The sequence below is a fragment of the Tamandua tetradactyla genome, chromosome 9 (genome assembly GCF_023851605.1).
Source record: "Tamandua tetradactyla isolate mTamTet1 chromosome 9, mTamTet1.pri, whole genome shotgun sequence".
NCBI classification, from domain to species: Eukaryota; Metazoa; Chordata; class Mammalia; order Pilosa; family Myrmecophagidae; genus Tamandua; species Tamandua tetradactyla.
The window spans coordinates 90,374,931-90,391,047 of NC_135335.1; the positions used below are offsets into that span (position 1 = coordinate 90,374,931).

At 38.6% G+C, this 16,117-nt stretch overlaps 1 pseudogene; it reads right to left on the reverse strand.

Moving 5' to 3' along the window:
• Window positions 1-258: 258 nt before the first annotated feature.
• LOC143645750 (polyadenylate-binding protein 2 pseudogene) lies at window positions 259-946 on the reverse strand (annotated as a pseudogene).
• Window positions 947-16,117: the final 15,171 nt, after the last annotated feature.

Below are 16,117 nucleotides of genomic sequence, written 5' to 3' on the forward strand. Positions count from 1 at the left end.
GCAGGGAGCCTGAAAAGAGGGGTGGGTTGCGTGGTAGGCCTGGCAGGACAGGAAGCTGGCAAGAGGGGACTGTGAAAAGCAGGAAAGATAATAAGCAGCACAGTTTGGTGTCCTTCCAGAGTCCTGAGCAAAAAACTTTTTTAAAAAACTCTTTTTTCCCCTTCTCTCCCTCGCCCCAATGCCCACTGTTTTTAGTAAGGGTAATACCATGATATCACTCTACCTAGGACCCTGTAGACACCACCCTGGGGCCTGCTCCTAAAGCCACCATAGAACCCAGTCTGTTGTGCTGATGCCTGGTCTGTTCGTTCGTTTTGGGAATCACCTTTATTTGCCGTCCTCTAAAAAAAGGGCTCATACAAAGCCAGAGAAGTCCTCACTGACACTCTGAGAACTCTGTATGCGCAAACCCTTAGGGATGGTCACTGAATTTGTCACCGAGGGCAATAACACGGTTGGCTGAACCACAGGGATTAAAGTGTGCTTCTAACTCTTCTGCTATTGCACCACAGTCACACTGCCAACATAGATGGAACAAGCGAGCATCAGCCTCCATCTTCTCTTCAGTGGACGTAATCACTGGGCCAGCATTGCTCATATTCATCTGCTTCTCTATCTCATTCTGCAGAGCCCTAAGCTTTTTTGCTTCTTTCTCCATCTCCCTGACTCTCACTTCCAGTTCCGGGTCCTCAATGGCGACGTCCCGGGGTCATCCTCAACCACTTCCGTCTCCTCCTCCTCTTCTTCCTGGCGGTCGGACCTTGAAGAGCTGGTTCCAGGGTCAAGAGTTCCTGGGGTGGGGGCGTGGGGCGGAAGTGGCCCCTTCTCAGATTCCGGGTGTGGCACAGAATCCGCAGCCCTCCCAGACTCCAGCTTGTCAGACTTCAGGCGGTTCTTATAGTCTCCTGCGCCCCCTGGGGGATCCCTCTGTGGCCTCCCCATTCATCCGTGGCACAAAATGGTCCCAGCCTGGGAGCCCTGACCATCTGTAGCTGTGCTGCTGCCGCTGCCGTCCCTGTTCAGACTGGGTCTTAATACATTCTGAATGTATTAAAGTCGCACTGACTTACACAAATATTTATTTCTCCCTCACATCACAAGTAAAAATCTGCAAGAGATTCTCTGATGCACACAGTCTTTTAGCCTACCAGCCTCCTTCACTTTACTGATTCTTCCATCCCCTGGGGTCTAAGAATCCTGCTTTGGATCTTCGGCCTTTGGTAAGCAGACAAGGGAATTGAGAATGGGTTACAGATAGTGCGGAAGATTTTATGTTGAAGCCTTCAGATGGCTGATATCACTTTGGCCCACTTTTCATTAACCGGAATTTGATCCCCTAATTGTATCCACCTGTGAAAGGTCGGAAAACACAGTCTAGCTCTGTGCCTAAGAGGAAAAGGAAGTGGGGTTTAGTGAACATATAGCAGTCTCTGCCACATACACATGGCCATGTTGGTGTGAGATGGTATCTTATGTTCTAAGTTTTCCATTTATGTAAGCAAGCCAGGTACAGAATAGGGTACTTTTGTCCCTCTGACTATGAATCCCCGTTTGTAGTGATGGTCATTACATGTTTTCTTCTCCACATGTTATGTACTTAGACATGAGCTCTGTGTTGTCAGGGAAAAGAGGAAAGAACAGGGCAGGACTAGGCCATCTCAGAAATCAGCTGCCTGAGTTTCTGTCAAGAGGTCAAAAACTGAAGCTGACCCTCAGCCACTTCTTGTCATCTTTCAGCTCTCTATTTTTTTCTGATTTGGTTACTCTGATGAACCCATCAAACCTATAATCCCCAAATTCCCATGAGTGGACTGTGCTCCTCTCTTTAGTTTTCAATATTACTGTCAGTTTTGCTGTGTGTGTATATGTATGATTATGTGTGTATGAATATGTGTGAGTGTGTGTGCACACACTGCCATTGTCTTTATTGTTGGTGCTACTTTTTTCCCTTTTTTTTTCCAGTTTTCTGACATTCAGTCCCAGTTTAGACTTTGGGTTCAATGTAAACAGTCACATCATAAAATTCAAAATTTGTGTTTCTTCAAGATATTCTGCTCAGTAAAATCAAAATCAAAAACATTTTAGAAAAAGACAACAAGTTCATGGCTTGTTTTCTTAAGATTATTTCTTAACATTTTCTTTAAAATTTCTTACAATTTTCTGCCATTGCACATGCCTACCCACATCTCAGATATTACAGTTAGATGCATGCACTCATTACCACTGAGCTCTATTACAACTTCAGAATCCTTCCTAATACATCCCATTGGCAGTAACTGTCAGTCAGCACAAGCATACGATATGAAATCTGCATGCCAACAGTGATTTGAATGATCTCATTTTGTCAAAATGGTTTGTCCAGTTTGTAGCTTGGGTTATGTACCCCAGAAAAAAACAGGTACTTAAACTTAATCTGTCTCTGTGGGTGTGATTCCACTGTAAATAGGGCCTTTGATGAAATTAATTCTTCAAGGTGTGACCCAACTGGATCAGGATGGGTCTTAATCCTATTACCAGAGATCTTATAGAAAAGACAACGTAAAGAGAAACCATGGGAGCAGCCAAAAGTCAATAGAACTGGGAAAAGGAAGGAGAAGATGCTACCTTGAACATTGCCATGTAACAGAAAAGCCAAAGAACCCCAAAGATTGTTGGCCATCAAGAAGATATTGATCGATCCCACGAGGAAGCAAACTTCTAGCCCCTGAGACCATGAGCCAATAAATCCCTATTGCTATGCCAACCCATTGTGTGATATTTGTTTTAGCAGCTGGAGAACTAAATTCAAGTATTTATTAACAAGAACCTACTATGTGGCAGGCACTATGATCTTTGCTAGAGATAAATGATAGAGGAGAGCATCTACCACATCCTTAAGGAACACACAGTCTATTAACAGAGACAAAATTACAACACAGAGTAAAAGATCTCAGAGAAGATGAGTTCCCAGGATGCCATGGGAGACCTGGACCAAGAATCTAACAAAGTACTGAGAGCCAGAAACAACCTCTGGGAGTCAACAGAGAACTGAGGATGGGTGGAAATTAATCAAGTGAAGAGAAGGGCTAGAACTGTCCAGGTAATCCTCACCTTTATCTCCTTTACCCAGTTACTCTGCTGGCCACTCTTTTGGGAATGTGTTTCCCAGTGCCCCCTGTGCCTAATTTCTTAGGTTTGAAATGGAAGCACAAATGTTAGAAACATTATTATTTCACAGTGAACCACTTCTCTTTGATTGTGGTATGGAAATTGCAAAGGGATAACATAAGTTGGCTGTGGTTCTAACTTGGGAAACTTCAGAAAAGGCTTTCTGCCCTTCTTTTTATAACACTCTGCCCTCCATTTTTCCCCTTGGTGGAGGTTTTCCTGGATGCAAGTTCTTTAGCCCCAGCTGGCTTTTTGGCACTATGTTACCTTTGGCCTCATACAACATACATCTTCCCACCAAAGTATGTTTTCATTTGTGACTCCAAAACAAAGAGATTTTGAGACTTCAAATCAGAAAGCCTATTTTTTTTTTTAGTCTATCCTTACTGGTATAACTATTGGTTTTATAACCATATAAAAAGATATTTGCTTTGGGAGTATTTCTGGTTCACAGTATAAATTTTTTCCAAATGTTTCCTTATGGAAATGACCATGGGTAAAGGTTAGAAGACTCAGCAACCCTACAAGGATATTGCAAGAATCTACTGCCTGCCAACTCCTTCCTTGTCTGCTCTCAGACTAGAATGTTATCAAAGGTTCTTTAATTTAATGTTGTTTTTTAAGTTGCCCCAAGAGTCTGTTATTAAAAGGAATCTTACCAGGTTCTGGTAAAATTGTACTGTTTCCACCACTATTTATATCCAAGCATAGATGTCTCCAGTTTGTGTGTGTGTGTTTTAATTAACTGCAACTGGCAGAGAACTGGCCTTGAGAAAATAGAACACAGATATTGTCAGGTAAGAAATGTATAAAAGGATTTGAGACGAATAGCACCACCTGAGGATGACATTTCTGGATGGGAAACTGCAGTTTTACCATCTGTTAAATATTAAATGTACAGAAAGAACACAAGTTCAAGTCATAAATATATAATGATAAATGAATGATCACAGGTTTATAAGTCAACAAGACATATGAACATCTTTCATATTTGTGTTAAATATTTCTGCTCCTCACTTTCATTACCAAGTACATTAAGTTGTGAATTTTTATGAGACCATATCAAATTTAGAAAATGAGCAATAGCTGAATTTTCAATGTGGATTAGAATATCTAAAGAACTCCACATGGGGTGTCTAGAACCTTGCTATGTTCTTATTTAAATGATTTCTAATATAAAAAATGTTTTAGTCTCTAATAAAGAAAAGAGGTCTTAGCTTGCTAAGTCCTTGCTTTCCCCCTCACATCATCCTGTCTGTTTTTCCTTCCTTCCGTTCTTCTTTCCTTCTTACAACACTGTTTCAGTTTGCTAAAGCTGATGGAAGGCAATATACTAGAAATGTGTTGGCTATTACAATGAGGATTTATTAGCTTACAAATTTACACTTTTAAGTTCATGAAAATGTGCAAATTAAGACATCAAGACAAAGATACATCCTCTGAAGACAGGCTGCTGGCATCCAGAGTTCCTGTGTCAGGTAACAAGGCACATGGCCAGCATCTGCTGTTCCTTTGCTCCCAGGTTTCATTGCTTTCAGCTTCTGGTTCCAGTGGCCTCCTCTCTGAACTTCTGTGGGTCCTCTCTTAGCTTCTCCAGGAGATTTCTCTAAGCTCTCTTGGTTTCATTGCTCTTTTATCCTCTCATAAAGGACTCCAGGAAAAGGATTAAGACCCATCTTGAATGGGCTGGGTCATATTTCAATTGAAATAGCCTAAACAAAAGATTGTACCCATAATAGGTCTGCACCCAACAAGAATGGATTAAAAGAACATGGCCTTTTCTAGGGTACATAACAGCTCCAAACCAACACAAACACTATGCCAATTACCAGGGACATGGAGATGAATAGAGTCCAGGGTCTGCCCTAAAGGAGCTTGCAATTTATTGAGGAAGGTCAATCTAATCAAAGCTATTCCATTCAATGACTACATTGCCATATTAGAATCTTAGCACAGCACAGAGAAGGTGACAAGAGAAGAATTTGCTGATCTCACCTAGAGAATTCAGGAAACTATTTTGTAGGTTAAAGGCAATACAAATTAAATTGTTAAATTTATTTATTTAACTGTTAAATACCTGAAAGGTAGGGCTTGCTTAGGCCAAAACAAACAAGCAAATGAACAAACAAAAATCTTACAGAGAAATAATCAAAACTTCATAGCAAGCTGATGACATAGAAATATATCTGTCATCTATCTAGCTACACATGTATATTATAGGTTTTATTATATATAGGCATATATATGCAATTATCTATATGTGGTTACATATATATATATATATATATATATACAATTTTTTATTTGCCTTTCAGAAAAGTTCAATAAACTAGAATACTTAACTGAACAAAAGGTATAGAGAACAGAGTCTAGGTAATTCTCACTTGCTAGAAAGAAGGAAATGTAGTAACTAAGCTGTTGGCTGAATTTGGTGTGGATCCCAGAATGGACAGGTTTTCAACATCATACCAAGTGGACAAGAGCAGAAATGCCAAAGTATTGGTTAGAAAATGTCCCTTGAACAGATTTCATAGATTGCATGTTCCTGGAGTCTTTTCACATTGTTTTGGTCTTCAGCATTCCAGAAACAGGAAATACATTTAGGTGTGTTGTTTCTACCCAAACCTAAGGAGAAAAGGAGAGTTGATTACATTGCATTTTTAGAAGTTGAAAACTGAGCATAGCATTTGTTTTTCTAAATCTTCCTCTCAATTTACACTTTTAAGTATAGCATTCTTTGATGTTTCTGCTTGGATATTTAACCAAATCATCACAGTTTACTTTTCTCCCCAGTGTTACTTTTCAAAAGTGTAATTACACAGACAAATATGTTGTTTTTACGTCTCAGTTAACTATACCTTGGGAAATGTGTTTGGTGGACTAGGAAAATATAGCCAAGTTGTTAGACTACAACTGGTAGCGATTTTACAATAACTGCTAGAGAACTAAAAAATAAGAGAATGAAATAAATCAACCTTAGAGGTCTAAGCTATAAAATAATTGCAAGCGTGTGAAAATAAACAATGTTTTTCCCTTGTAGGCATAATATGTAAAATCTCAAATAACTGAATCTAATCTTCCAGATTCTTCAAATTATAGAAATATTTTTAGTATTCTTATTTTTAGGAAGGAGACAGAGAATGCAAGAAAACAAGAGTATATTAGAGGCTTAATAAACAAAGCAGGATCCAACATAAATCCTGGGATGAGAACATATTTAGTCCAGTCACATGAGCTGCATTGGTAGCACTCTATGGTAAACCTGCAGGTTTCAAAGGCAAGAGAGTAATTCAGGAGGAATTTCAGTAGCATTTTGGAGCAAAAACGGATTTTCCACTTTGGTCATAGCTGACCACAAAATCCAAATTAATGACTAGTCCCGACTTCCTAGCAGTCCTGGTTGAGCCTTTCATGTAATGTAGCTGAGGGTTCATTTTGCCATGCCATAGTTTGAACATTCCATGCCATTCATGGGCCACTGTTTGCTTAGAAGCAACCTTAGTCTGACATTGCTTCTATTGCATGTAAAATATTCTAATTATCCACTGTACAGGGCATCACTCACATCTCATCCACTCACTGTGTTATAAGCAGCTGAAAGAATACAGGGCTAGCACACACCCAGTAACATACTACTTGGTCACCAACCTCAGATTTTTATGATGGCATCTCCCTCAAACAGGGATAAATGCACATTTATCCTCGATACACATCTGATTCATTAAATAGGGGAGATAGCACCCTTACACTTTCATTTATATCCAAACCATTTGACTTGGGTAAATTTTAACTTCATCAGTTTTGTACTTTGAACTCCTACATATTTTATAACTTTTTTTTGAAAAATACATTGTATTAAATATTTGACCAGACATTGAATCTTCTGCTTCCTTTCCTCTCCCCTGAGTCTGTGTCTTGCTCATGGTTAAGTCACAGGTGCACTTTGAAAAGCTTAACTCCACTCCTGAGTAATGTTGTTGAGTGACCAAACTGTTCCCTTCTATCCCTAGAGGTTGTCTCCTCTCAGGTTTCTCCTTCTAAGGATACTATAATAGGATGACTAAACTACACTTACTGTATTTCTAAGACTTTGGATATTTAGTATTATCTGTTTCCAGGGACTATTTATAGCAACACTTTAATTGTAGGACTCACTTTAATATATATAATCTAGTGAAAATTTGCAATAATATTTAGCTGCATGTATTTTACATTTTAATATTTTCATCAATTTAAAGGTATAAATAGAATTGAGTTTTCTAATTAATATTAATAAAATAGAATTAACTTTATTAATTTTATTTTAGTGTGTTAGAAAGAACTGGGGTTCCCAAAATTGGAGAGCTGGGTTTACATAGTGAATCTGTGTTACCTTAGTTTTGGGAAGCACTAGCCCTACTAGTGATACTGGTCTCTAGACCCTAGACTTAGTCTCTAGAACCACAGGCAGTGGAAATAGGCTATAAACACAAACCACAAAGAACCCCACGGATAAAGGAAAGTTCTATGAACAACATTAAGAGGAAGATACCATAGGACCAAGAAATGTAAAAGAGAACTGATTATTAACTCCCCCTAGATGGCCTATTAGTTCAAGGGATCCATTCATCTTTCAGATCGGTCAACTTCTCTTCATTTCTATTGTGAATTTGTAAATTCACTCTTGCCAGCATTTCTTTCCTGGATTTCTGCAATGCCCCCTAAGTAGTTCCCTTCCTCCCAGGCTTGATCCTTCTTCAGTACTGTCTACATTTGTAGCCTGAAACAATAAGCGGCTCTTTATTGTCCTCAAGATAAAGCTGATCTTTTTTTGTTGACTACAGGAGTTTTCTTTGTTCCTGTTTACCTTTCCAGCCTGATCCCTTGACCACCTACTTCCTTGCAATCAGACTTGAATCACACAGTCTCTTACTTCAAAGGCCTTTGCATAAACTATGCCTTTACTAGGGAAACATCTCACTCCTCCATTCCTCCACTCTTGCCTAGATAATTCCTATTCAGTTTTCAGATTAGATGATGCTTAATAAATGTCATTTTCTTTAATTTCTCAGGCTGAATTAAATGGCCCTTGAGTCCTGAACAGCTCACCAAACACTGAAGTCCGTAAGGGGAGGGGTCAGTGACTTTCAGATGAATGTTGAAACCATATGTTCATACCCTCCAAGGCTGCAATGGGTATGCTTTTATTTTTACATTTAGGAAAGTGGAGAGGTAAACATGTACTCATTCAGCCATCTTGAGTGGAAAGTCTTCATGTCACAGCTTTAAATGGCTCTTTCATAGGACAAGATGGTTGTGCCAGTTTAAAAGGATTACATACCCTAGAAAAGGCGTGTTTTAATCCTGATCCATCATGAGGAGGCAGCTGTTTCTTTTAATCCCTCCCCTGTAGGTTGGACTCTTGATTACATTATCTCCACAGAGATGCAAGGTGCCCAATTGTGGGTATTAACTTTTGAATACAGGGAGATGTGACTCCACCCATTCTAGGTGGGTCTTGATTAATTTACTGGAATCTTTTAGCAGAGGAAACATTTTTGGAAAATATCTTGACAGCCACGAGGACCAAAAGAGCCCACGCAGGCAGAGACCTTTGGAGATGAAGAAGAAAAATGCCCCTGGGGCTTCATGAAACAAGAAGCCTAGAGAGAAAACTAGCAGATGTCACCATGTTTGTCATGTGCTTTTGCAGTTGAGAGAGAAATCCTGAACTTCATCGGCTTTTCTTGGGTGAAGGTAACCTCTTGTGGGTGCCTTAACTGGGGCATTTTTATAGACTTGCTTTAATTTTCATGGCCTTAGAACTGTAACTTGCAACTTAATACATTTCCCCCTTTAAAAATCATTCTGTTTCTGGCATATCACATTCTGGCAGTTAGCAAACTAGAATAATGGTTTTGACAATGCATCCACAAACCCAGCAATATAAGAAATGTAACTTTTTTTTTTAAGTTCACATTCCACTCTGTAGTAGAAACTTAATCTTGTCTATTCAAGGTCATCCCATTCAAGTCAGTAAGCCCACACCCATTCCCTAGAATTGCATCCATGTTTAAGGAGCTTACTTGTACCTAGGATTGGGAGTAGGGATGGAAATCTGATCCTCAATCATCACCACTTACCCAAAATGACATCTTATGACATTTAAAGACCTTTTATGATAGGTCTAAACAGGTCAGTAGCATACTCCTTGTCCCAACTTAAGGCCTTTGCAGGTTTGGTTCTATCTCAGTTACTATCCTCAGGTATACAGAAAATACTCCGTTTTTCCAAGCACCAGCAGAGGCTGGACAAATTCTCTGAGGTTGCTTGAATTTTGAATGCCTTCACCGTCTGTAAAACTATATTTGCTCAAGTGTTTTTATACCTCTCTGGTTATGAAAACCTCTATAAGTCTTGTAATCTCCCTGATTTTCACTTAGGAAGCCAGATATACCTAGCTTTTTTGTAATACCTTAAGCCTACTTTGTACTTTGTTTTGTGTGTTTTCTATCTTCTTTATCTGGGACTGGATTCAATCAGAGGCAGAAAAGTCAATAGGGTATCATTTCAAGTGACCCCAAATTCTCTAGTTTATACTTTAATTTTAGTTTTCTTTCTTCCCTATTCAATAAAATATTCTCTGCTTTGGCAGACAATCACATTCTTCTCAGTCCTTTGTCAAAGAGCATGAACTTAACGTTTGAAAATTAAAAAACATATTTTAACCCTGTTTAATCTTCTGTATTCTGCTGTTATTTATTCCTTATGGCATAAATGTAGAATGCTATATTTTCCTGGTTATAGAGAAGTGTTTCAAGATAAAAGAATTATGGAAGGGATATATTAATTCATATCTGATAATATTCCTCCTCATAAATCCCTGGGAAAATGCTGTGAACTTCTAAAAGCAGAGTTTTTTTAGTAAGTGTTGTGAGAGTACAACAGGGATGAACAAGAAGACCAAATTGAGTCATCCTGCTTTTACCCCTACTTTCCCCTCCCAAATAAACTGACAGTGAAATATCATTCCTGTATTTTGGGGAAGGAATACTTTGACACAAATCAACAAATTGAAACAGATAAATAGGAAGAAAGAAAGTATTTGCTCCTGAAGCCTAATACCCACTTACACCCTGAGTAGATTCAGTCTTTTGACCTGTGGTGGGACAGAAGCCCAGGCCACGCTTCTACAACATGGAGGAGAGAGTAGAGAGTGGATTTCTGCACCAATCTTCTTATCAATCAACCATGTAGGAAGTGAGAATGGTAGAGGCTCATGGCCTCCCACCTTTTAAGCATAGTAAACTTGTTGACAAAAAAAAATGGAAAAAAGAGATAAATGAATGAATAAATTAATAAGTGAATGAATGACAATGTACAAAGCAGAGAAAGGTCAAAAAGTGAAAGGAAAGTGAGAAAAACGTGGTTAGCAAGACATAAGAATGTTTGTCTAGAAATTTCATTGGATTTGATCAAGATTTATAAATTGTTAAACATATTTTATTCAAATCATATATGGGTCAAACAAAATAGTGTATTTGAAAGTTTGTTATAGGACATAAAATCCTATAAAAAGAAAGCTATTGCTATTTAGTTTCATTAGTATTACCATATATTAATTCTGTTAATTTCGAAAGGATAGAGGAGCTCATCTCAAGCAGGAGTGTTTGAAGAGTGCTTCCCCTGCCAGATTTGCTATAGCACTCTAGGCACTGTCAGGACACAGGAAACTTTGGAAAGGAAATCAATATGGGCAGTTGCTTTGTCAGGCAAGACTTTCCGCCAGATCAACAAACAGGAATCCAATCACCCAAAGGAGCAGAAATGCCATAGTTGAAATTTCCAAACTGGTCAGTGATGCTTAACATTTACAAATAGATGTGCACCCAGGAATTAATTCATTCAAACTTTCTCCTATCACATTTAAAGATGCAAACAAGTACACAGATTAAAGGCTGTGCCCAGCCATCTGTTATAAGAAATAAATGCCTGTACTTATTTTCATCACCCTTTTTACTATTTCTCCTTCACTCTTTGCTCCCTGGTCTCATTCTAAAAAGGAATTTGAGATTGGTGACCAGGCACACAAAATAAAACACAATACAATGGTAATAAATACATGAAGAATTCAGCACAGGTGCCAAACAAGGCTAGAAAAATAAGATAGTGCATACTATCTGTTGCTGAGCTAGATTGATATTTTGATTCTGAGCATCTTAGCGGCCCAATGACATGTGATTGTTACAAGATTCACAATGTCCATCAGATAAAAGCCAACCAAATTTTAAAGAGAAGCATTTCAAATATAAGCAATTTTGGCCCATTAGTCTCCATCATCCTATACAATAGCATGGTCATAACAACAGAAACTTCCTGGCTCCCCTGCACACATTTCAGACAAATTCCAGTCTAAGTTGAAAATTATGAACCGAATTTCTTTACTGAATGTATATGTATTTCTAAAGTTCAATCAGCTATTGCAAAGAATGCAGTTTCTCAAGTCACTTCAATTTTGACTCTACCTGGCATAAGCTAGACTCCACAGGTTCAGGGTCATCCTCTACAAGGTTCTACTTCAGGCACCAGTGGTGAGTTTGGGGTCCCAGAGCACCCACATTTCTGACCAACTTGCTACAAATTTGGGGTTCCCAACATTCCCCTGAGTTTGATAATTTTCTAAAACTCACTGAACTCAGTGGCAGAGCTCTATTTATGATTATATCTTCATTACAGTAGAAGGATATAAATAAGAAGCAAAAAGAAAAGATGCATAGGGCAAGCCTAGAATGGTTTCAAATGCAAGCTCCTATGTGCTCTCCTCCTGGAGTCAGAACGTGTGGCCCACCTGGCACAGAGATTTATCTTATCATGAAAGCTCATCAGAGCTTTGATGGTTCTGAGTTTATATGGGGTTTTATTATGTAGGCATGACTGATACAATCGATGTCTGCATGGCTGAACTTGATTACAGCCCCTCCCCTTGACAGAGGTCAGGGAGGTAGGTGATATAAGCTGAAATGATGTGGTCCAAAACCCCAGTCACCTAATTGCATGATTGGCCTTTCTAGTGTGATCAGTCCCCCAACCTAAGACTGGAGGTGTGGTTGCCTCCACACTCTCATTAGCATATAAACTATCAGGTGTGGTGGTGGGCCCACCATGATTAATAAAAAGCATTCCTAATACAGAAAATTTCAAACATGTAGAAGTTACCTCTCCTAAAACTGGGGACAAAGATCTGACAAATTTTCTATTATACTACACTGATGTATGGTTAATGTAAGGCACATTGATAGATAATAATCCTTTTCTTGTTAAGCAACATGTTGGTTATATCACTAATTTAAAGCACCTGTTGCTTTAATAGAGGGTGGAGCTTTTTGCCCTTTTTATTTCATTGAAATTTTCTGCCTATTTTGTGATTTATACTCCTGTGATGAATCAGCTTTCATGCTGTGACCCTACCATTGAGGGTTTTATAATCAATGAAATCCATTCTTATTTGGTTTATTTTCTTCTCTCCCTACTCTCTTTTATTAACCAAAATGTCAGCCCTTTCTTCCTCCCAGTCCCTTCCCACCTGCTCTCACATATTCATGGGTGAGCCCAAGGCCTGGGCTGAGCCTCTTCCAGGTCAATGAGAAGGCGCAGAGTCCAGTACAAACCAGGCTCAGGTCAGCCGCCTGCTCACTTCAGAAAATTGATTTTGCACTGAAGGTTCGACGAGTTAGTGCCTTCTGTGAACACCCTTCACACTCTTTTTCTGTTGGCACTAGAATTCCTAGGTTGGTAGCACCAAATAATACCCTGATTTCCTATTTTCCTCAAATATTCATTCTCAAGGGGAAATTCCACCCACTACCCTAGCCAACCACCTCACCTTTCTCTTGGATCTACACTTAAAAATCTCAAGGGATTTGTATTTTACACTTTGAATTAGTTTTCTGTTGCTGCCATAAGAATTTACCACATACTTATTTATGTGGTATATAATAAATACCCATTTATTATTTCACAGTACTGTGGGTTAGAAGTCCAGCATGTGTCTCACCAAACTAAAATCAAAATGTCAGCAAGTTTGTCTTCCTTGCCAGAGGCTCTGTGGAGGAATCCACTAATCCATTTCCAGGTTTATTTAAATTGTAGTCAGACTTCAGTACTTCCTGATGGTGGTACTGGGGTCCCATTTACTTGGTATATTTCAGCCAAGGACAAACCTTAGCTCCTAGAAGCCTCTACTCCTTCCTCACATGCAGCCCATACATCTCAGAAGCAGCAATAGCATGTTGAATTCTTCTGGCCTTTAGGGATCTTGTCACTAGATTGGGTCCACCTGGATAATTCAAGTTAAACTCCCTATTTTTCAGGTTATAACTGTGATTAGACCTGCAAAATCCTTTTTTGCCGTGTAAAGGAGCATATATACAGTTTCCAGAGATGAGGACACAGACATCATTGGTGGGCCATTATTCAGCCTACCATACGCTATTGTTAATAGTGAGTCAGTTTGAAGTCACCATATAATCCCCCGTTCGGAATTTTACAAACCGCCTAGACTCCCAAGGGACTTCCATGAATTCCTGGAATTCTGCCTGCCAAACCACACTAAGAGTAGGTCTTAAAATCATTAGTCATTTTCCAAAGAGGTCATGATACCTTGTTCTCCTGTAGTCACATGAGTGGTAGTATGCCAGCATATCTCCCAACAATGAGCCAGCACATCAGTGTCAGGGCTACACTCATTAGCAACACTCCCACCCCCCCACACGCACATACACTGCCACCTACCCCGTCTCCAAGCCAGCTTTCTCGACATCTATTTCTTACAGAGAGACTACAAAAAGAACATGCATCTTGAATTTGCCAAAGTAGACATTATTTACACAGAAATAGCCTTTGGTTTACAATAAACATTATACTATATCCCCATGGCTTTCTACAGGACATTTTATTACAAATACTGAATGATTTATTCTAGCACTCCTTAATATAACAGGAAAAAAGAAAATAAGTCCACAATATAAAGGATCTGGAATCTCTGTGTTTGGAAATGTTACCAAATATTTCAAGAAATGTACTCCATTTAAGAAGGCCAAGTGATGATTTGATGAGCTCTGAATGTACTGTGCTTCTCCTACTGGCCCAAATTTATGAATACTATTTAACATCAAAATAGTTTATCAAATCTTGTGAGATGTTTAGGAACCATAATATGATTTCTAGACAATTATTTGTGTGTATATCACATTTATTTTTATCTATTCTTTTTAGTGAATTATTTCTACAGGTGGAGTGAAACAAGCTGATGACAGATATAACAAGTTGCCTCTTAAATTACCTCTCCCCAATAACCCTGGCCTCCTACTTGTCATGCCCTTGAGTAGAGACTGGACAAACTGGCTCCTTACTAATGAATTGAATAGTATTCATTAGTATTTCTACTAATGAGTAGAAACAATCAGATGCCATTTCCATGATTAGGTTATAAAAAGACTGCAAATTCTGTCTTGAGTGCTCTCTCACTCACTGTTGAGCCATTCATCCTGGAGTAAGCCAGTTGTGAAGTTTCTATGAATGAGTTTGGAAGCAGATCCTCTCTCACTCAAACTCTGAGATGACTGCAGACCCAGCTAACAGCTTGATTGTGCCTCAGGAGATACCTTAAAGCAACCAATGAAGCCGTATCTGGATTTCTGCTCCATAGAAACTGTGAGATAATAGGTGTTGCTTCAAGCTGCTAAGTTTGGGGGCAATTTTTTAATACTGCTATAGATAACTAATATATCAGATAAATATAGCTCAATTCAATCCTCAAAACCAACAGTTTACAGAGTGTTTCTAATAGTCTTTGTATCCAAAACATTCTGTTTATCATCATTTAAGAAAAAAAATCAATAATTATCTGTTTTTAGTATAAAAAGAAAAGATACATTTGGGATTCTCAGGTCATCTATGTAGTAAGGTAGTACTTGCTTGACCATGCCATCATCATGTGCTTCTTTTATGAATTGCAGGGTTCCTTAGTATCTGCTACCAATGCATCAACAAAGATAATTTAGGAGACTTCAGTTATGGTCTTAACTCTACAGAGTGAGCCTGTGCCAGGTTTTCAGAAACAAAAGTTTACTATTAGTCAGTAGAAATATGATCAGTTATCAGTTTCCTTCAAAAAGGAAGGATATCATTATAATTGCTGGAAAACAACAACAACAAAAAGCCAGAATAATAGTCTCAAAACAGATATGGAAGAAAAAAATAACAGGAAAGAGAGAGAGAGAGAGAAGTCATGTCTTTAAAAATTACACAGAAGTGTCTTTTAAAAGAATAAAAGAAAAGTCTACAATGGTGCTATTTTGCCTACTTTCCATCCTTGCCAAGTCTTTTTGTGAATGGATCAGGTCATGATAAAGTAACATTTAACTGACTTCTCCTTTGATTTCTTAAAGCAAGAGTCAGATAAGGCTTAGAAGGCTGTTAACCTACATATACAGCATACATAATGAGGAGAATTTTTGCTTCAAAAAGTGCAAGGTTCTTGTTGGGGGGTAGTTTGGAAATCAACATACTAAACCCCTGAAGAATGAGGCAGCTTAGGATATATATTGAAATTCACAAATAATATATTCTTAAGAAGTCACTCTGAGCAATATATATATATATATATACACACACACATATTTTCCAGTACTTGAACAACCTAACCTACCCAACTAGATACTGTCTTCTGCCATCTACATCATGACCCCCTGTGATTTGTCCATTCACCTTGCTCTCTATGACTACTCTTTTGGTTTGTTTCTCCTGAAAGCAAAACCCAAGGAAAGGATTTGGGTATTGTGTATTGAGGAGATAACTTCAAGAAGTATGCATGAGGCAAAAGGGTGAGTGTATCATGGAAGAACGAAAAATCAAGGTAAGGATGTGCTGCAATGGCTGCTGCTGTAGGCAATGGGAGTTCTCTCTGCTTTTGTTTTCATACTTTGTTTTG